Below are 6,295 nucleotides of genomic sequence, written 5' to 3'. Positions count from 1 at the left end.
CTCTAAATTCAGAAATCATCAAATATTTTCCCAGTTTTGTTGTCTATACATTTCATTTTATACTTTCAATACATAGACTAAGAACAATATTAGGTCATACTTTTGTTGTTAAGAAACATGACATAAAAGCCATTGTTGGAAGGTAGTGTTACCAAAACGCGGTGGCTTTTCTGTATATTAGAAGTTGTTAATCTAACCGATTTTTAATATGAATACGTTACGAATTCATTTCATGAATGATCATAATTTTGATTGGCCCACAAAGGAATTTACCGACGTTTGACTGCCTCGACAGCACTTTTCTGACTCTTTGTTGGTCAAGCTTGATTTCGCAAATTTATTGATTTCATTAAGCTAAGAAATGTAAGGTTTGGGTATACTATGGGGGTGGAGGTGGGGGTGGTAGTACTTGCCTTGTCATTTTTGACGGGGTATACTTAGTTCTATCATAGCAGTCGTTGCCTAAGACGCGAGTCTCCTACATGAGGAAGAACGCTACCACTGACAAAGTCTGACACAGCTTTTCTCGAGCGTTCTGGAATGAAAACAGGAACGATAAGATGTATAATTTACCTTTGCATTAAATAATTTAAAACGACACTTGTGTAATATCATTACAAAATAAATAGTTATTGAAACAGGAACTTGCCCCAAAAAAGACTATACATATATTTCGGCATTATACGGCACCATTTTCAGGAATAAAGGCTGACGTGTGGTTGGGGGACTTATATATCCATATAATCATTTCATTCTTGTAGCGCCGTCTAGGCTTGAACTACTCAGAGCTACAAAGCACCTATCCCAAAATTTATTATTTCTAGACCCGAATCAGCTTTCTTGTTCAATGGTTATCTTTGTGTTTGTTTTTTCAATTTTTATAGTTTCTCTAATAGTTTATTTAATTTTAAATTCTATCTGATTTATCAGCTTAGTGTTACTCCAGTCCAGAACATAAGATATTTCCGCCACATGTTCTGTTAATACCGATTTATTTACTTTGTATTTTTCTACTGCGTTTTATGTTCCTTGATCCTAAGTTTTAAATTTCTACACGTTTGGCCAGTGTAAGTTCGACCACAGATACAAGGAATTTTATAAATCCCACATTTATCAACTTTTTCTGTTCTATCTTTTGTACTCGTGAGACTATGTAATTTACAACGCGGAGAAAATTTTACAATACATTCTATGTATTTTTTCATTATATTACCTATTCTTGTAGGTAAACCTTGAACACATGGCAAACAAACTCTCATGTTATCTACTTTACATTTTACCTTTAGCTTTGTACATGGTAAGATTCTTAATTTATTGATATGTTTATGATGCAGTCTGTCAATAATTTCGGGTTTATATCCTTTTATCTCTGGCTACATGTTTTAAGAAATTTGATTCTGCTTTCACATCACAATCATAAGTGCATATTTTTAAGGCTCTAAACACAAATATGGAAAAGGCGGATAGTTTTGTGTCCATGGGTGTTTGTTTGTTTTTTGAATTTCGCGCAAAGCTACACGAGGGCTATCTGCGCTAGCCGTCCCTAAGTTAGCAGTGTAAGACTAGAGAGAAGGCAGCTAGTCATCACCACCCACCGCCAACTCTTGGGCTACTCTTTTACCAACAAACAGTTGGATTGACCGTCACATTATAATACCCCCACTGCTGAAAGAGTGAGCATGTTTGGTGGGACGGAGATTCGAACCCGCGACCCGAAAATTGCGAGTCGAGCGCCCTAACCACCTGACCATGCCGTGCCCGCTTCTACATAGTGTAAATCACTCCGTTCTACATAGTGTAAATCACTCCATTCAACATAGTGTAAATCACTCCGTTCTACATAGTGTAAATCACTCCGTTCTACATAGTGTAAATCTCTCCGTTCTACACAGTGTAAATCACTCCATTCTACATAGTGTAAATCACTCCGTTCAACATAGTGTAAATCACTCCATTCTACATAGTGTAAATCACTCCGTTCTACAGAGTGTAAATCACTCCGTTCTAGTTCTACATAGTGTAAATCACTCCGTTCTACATAGTGTAAATCTCTCCGTTCTACACAGTGTAAATCACTCCATTCTACACAGTGTAAATCACTCCATTCTACACAGTGTAAATCACTCCATTCTACATAGTGTAAATCACTCCGTTCTACATAGTGTAAATCGCTCCATTCTACATAGTGTAAATCACTCCATTCTACATAGTGTAAATCTCTCCGTTCTACACAGTGTAAATCACTCCGTTCTACATAGTGTAAATCACTCAGTTCTACACAGTGTAAATCACTCCGTTCTACACAGTGTAAATCACTCCGTTCTACATAGTGTAAATCACTTCATTCTACACAGTGTAAATCACTCCGTTCTAGTTCTACATAGTGCAAATCACTCCGTTCTACATAGTGTAAATCACTCCGATAATATCTTCAATTTTTTAAAAACAAAGATTTTGATATTTCATCTACATAAAAAGGAATATCTAATAAATTCATTGTTACTTTAAATCGTTCTGTAACAAAATTATGTATCATTTATATCTTTAATATATCCAGATTTGAATAATAATTTATTTAGATATGCGTCTACATTTGTAATAGTCATGATATACAGAATATTGCCCACACACACTCGAATAAGGTCCTTGCACAACCTTGCAATGGTCTAAAATGAACATGCCGCTGCAAACGGGTTTAACAACAAAAACGCAATTCATTCATAATAACACTTACAAATAAACTAAACACTTACGAAACAGTTAATAGAGAATTTATCATAACATCAACAAATCGATAATAATGGAAAAAGAACCAGAAAGAAAAACCTAATTAAAAAAAACAATACAACAAATAAAATATTTGAACAATACATTTCAATATCTAGTGGCAGACTGACTCTCTCACTTGGTGAAGCTTCTAGCAGAGTAGGTTAGGAAAGTAGAACTTCATGTGTTCATAAATTTACATACTCTTCTGCTATATTAATAGTATCTGTACGTTACCGCTAGGGAAGCTGGTGTCGGTTCCTCATACACGCATATATATTTAATCAAAATACAAATAATTATGCACAAGCTGAGTTAGCTTTTTAATGCCACTAAAAATTCATTGATAAACTAAACAATAGAAGGAAATAATAAATGAACGATAAACACAATTATAAAGGAAATAGAATTTGCTATCTCCCAATCTTGAAAAACGTGATGACACTAATAACTTTGCATAAAATATCCCAATTTTTGTATCTTTACTTTTAACTCTACATAACTCTATATAATTATATATATATAAATCCTCTACAGTGTAAATACAGATACCTTACAAGAAAAATAAAATTCACGTTTTTGAATCTTCAGCTAGTTCTTCTATAGATTCCGGTTCTGGTTCGGCTTACCGAAAGTTTCACACTTTGAAGATCAGCTGGCTACGATACTTAACTCTACGACGCGGTCGTAATGTTCTTTAAGGAGGATATAGAGATAAGTCATCAGCAGGATCAGTTGAGAAGTGGACACATCAGCAGAAGCCCTTTTTTCTTGTGGGGGAACGAACTCCAAACTTCTGCAGTCCTGCCTAGGACGATTACTATCTTCTTCACAAGCGAGACGATTGTCACTGGGGAACTATGTATATATCTTTATATTAGAAATATGAAATCGTCCTATAACTACACCCAATCTAGAATCTTTTTGTTCATACAGTAATGGAGTAACCCACTTCTTAAATTCGAAAGGTCCATTGTACCTCGGAGCAAATTCTGCAGTAAAATCATTTACTGCAGAAGATAAAGGATGTGTCTCTAATATGACTAAATCACCTACTTTAAGTGTGTCTAGGTGTCTCTTATGGTTTTAGGCTTGTCGCTGTCTAGCCTTTTCAAAATTGGATCTTACCTTCTGTATGACATATTGTAATTCTGCTGTTCGTTCATCAGTGGTTTGAGGTGCTGTTGGGTATTTCGCCAGTCGGTCCCAAGGAAGAAGGATCTCGCGTCCCAGGTGACGTTTGGCTGGCATGTAGCCTGTAGACTCACGAATAGAAGTTTTAATGGCTAGAGGAAGTTCAGATAAAGGTCTATCCCAAGTTCTATGATTTTTCTCAATATAAGCGGATATTATTCTACCACTACTTCCATTTACTTTTTCAGTTAGACTGAGGATGATATGGAGTTAAAAATATGTGTTTAATTCCCATAGCTTTACAAGTTTCATCCATCAAATGAAATACAAATTGTGGACAATTATTAGATACAAAAAATCTTAGGAATACAATATCTACACAAGTATTCATTAATTAGTAGTTTGTTTGTTTGTTTTTAAATCACTTTTGCAGTTCATTATTTGAGAGGATATATTTCAACCCATTTATTGAAATAAGCTGTCACAATCAACAAATAACTATTTCCTGTCCTAGACTTAGGATAAGGTCCCATGATGTCTACTCCTATTATCTCACCAGGTTCCATTCGTTTAGTGCTTTGCATAAATTCGGCTGGCCCCTTCTGATAAACTTTAGTGATTTGACAAACATGGCATGACAACACAATTTTTAATGTCCATTCTCATACCAGGCCAATAACCACGTCTATTGTCTTTTTGAACACCTAGATTAGCAGCCTTAGAATGATCATGCAATATGAGTAAAATTTCCAGTCTCAATGTTTTGGGAATAACGGGTCTAAATTTATCATTGCTAGCAAACCTTTTTGTGAAATAAAGAACATTATCATTCAAGACAGTGTTTGGATTTACTTTCACTCTCTGCAATTATAGTAGAATCGCCCGGTAATAGTCCAGTTGTCAAATAAGAGTATCTATGCTTATATTCTTCATCTTTAGCTTGTTCAGTAGCCAGTTGTTCTCTAATGTTAACAATGGCAAAAAGTTTAGGTGAAAGCTTACTGATGTCTAATTGTGGAGTTTCTTCTGGAACGTCAATAGGATGTCTTGATAGGGCATCAAGGGAACTGGTTCTCCTCTCTTCCTTTTCTGTGCAGTATTTCAAATGTTAAATCTTGTAATTTTAGTGACCAATGAACCCATTTACCAATTAACGTCAGGGCTGTTTGTAACCATTTTAAGGCAGCTTGGTCAGTTATAACTGTTAATTCTTCTCCATTTAGAGATATCTTAAATTCTTCTACAGCCCAGATTACAGCTAGACATTTTAACTCTGTAGTAGTATAGTATCTTTTGGCAGAGAAGAGTGTTCTAATGGTAGATGCTTCCTTTCTAACCAATATAAAGGTTTAGCATGTTCCATATTACAATTGTTAAATAGTTAAATTGTACTTTAGATTTAGTAGTTAAATAAATGCTGATATATATATATCCAATATGTATTTGTTAATACAAATGTTTTAATATACAAACAATAATAAAATTTACAATAACAGTTATTACAAATAATGGTCTATGTGCAAAAGATTTACAAACTAATAAACAATATCGAGTCTGCTTTCTGGTCTGGAACTTCCATGATGTCTTATCGAGGGTTCACGATGAGTGAATTAATTTTGAGTTGATGTAGATGCAATTCCCCTTAACAGCTCTGTGGTCCTCGCTGGTCACACGTCGATTACAGGCAGAGTTTCTTTTACTGCCGAAGTTATATAATGTCTTCGTAAAAGTACTAATGTCTGACGTAAATCCACTCAAGTTAAATGGTTTGTAATATTCGAAATTTATAAGTGTTTCTGGTCAAATATCCGAAGTTTCCCGATAAATAAGCGTTAAGCACAATTATAGCTTCCGAGGCTTATAGTATACCAACTGTAGCACATCAATAATATATATTGTGTTTTGGCGCGTCGCGTTGGTTATATCAACAGGCGTGAGAAGAATTTCTCGAAATTTCAGATTATGCAAGAATACAAAAGATACACTAGTGTTTATGTACACACATTAATTGTTGATTCTTAATTGAGAATCTTCTACAACTTTAGTGAATAGGCGGCAATTTCGCAATACAGATATAACAGTATAAACTATGTACATTTCTAAATATTGTTACGACAGCGGAAGTCACGCGACCCTGGGAGCTGGGGCGCTGGAGTTTCTAAAATGATCATGACCTATCGAGGAACCCCGCGAATGTCCCAGTGTTTACTAGACGCCCTCTTTTTTAGTATATAAGCCTGGCAAAGAAAGCCAGCGATAGAGAGATAAATATGCAGATAGATTGAAGAGATAGATAATTGAGTCAAGCGAACAGTACGCACCGTAAGTAAAGTGTGTGGATCACTGTGATTTATGGCGTGTGTTATAAAGGTTGTTAAGTTTAAAGTGACTGTGG

At 35.1% G+C, this 6,295-nt stretch overlaps 1 long non-coding RNA gene across 1 annotated transcript in view; it reads right to left on the bottom strand.

The window, feature by feature from the left end:
* Window positions 1-460: 460 nt before the first annotated feature.
* LOC111089636 overlaps window positions 461-6,295 on the bottom strand; it is a 22,048-nt gene continuing 16,213 nt past the window's right edge. The window contains exon 3 of the long non-coding RNA XR_002613857.1: window positions 461-535. This is a non-coding gene — a long non-coding RNA (uncharacterized LOC111089636). The remainder of the gene's footprint in view (window positions 536-6,295) is intronic.

The sequence above is a fragment of the Limulus polyphemus genome, unplaced genomic scaffold, assembly GCF_000517525.1.
Source record: "Limulus polyphemus unplaced genomic scaffold, Limulus_polyphemus-2.1.2 Scaffold6865, whole genome shotgun sequence".
NCBI classification, from domain to species: domain Eukaryota; kingdom Metazoa; phylum Arthropoda; class Merostomata; order Xiphosura; family Limulidae; genus Limulus; species Limulus polyphemus.
Note: the sequence above shows the minus strand (reverse complement) of the source record. Positions and strands in the feature narration are given on the sequence as shown.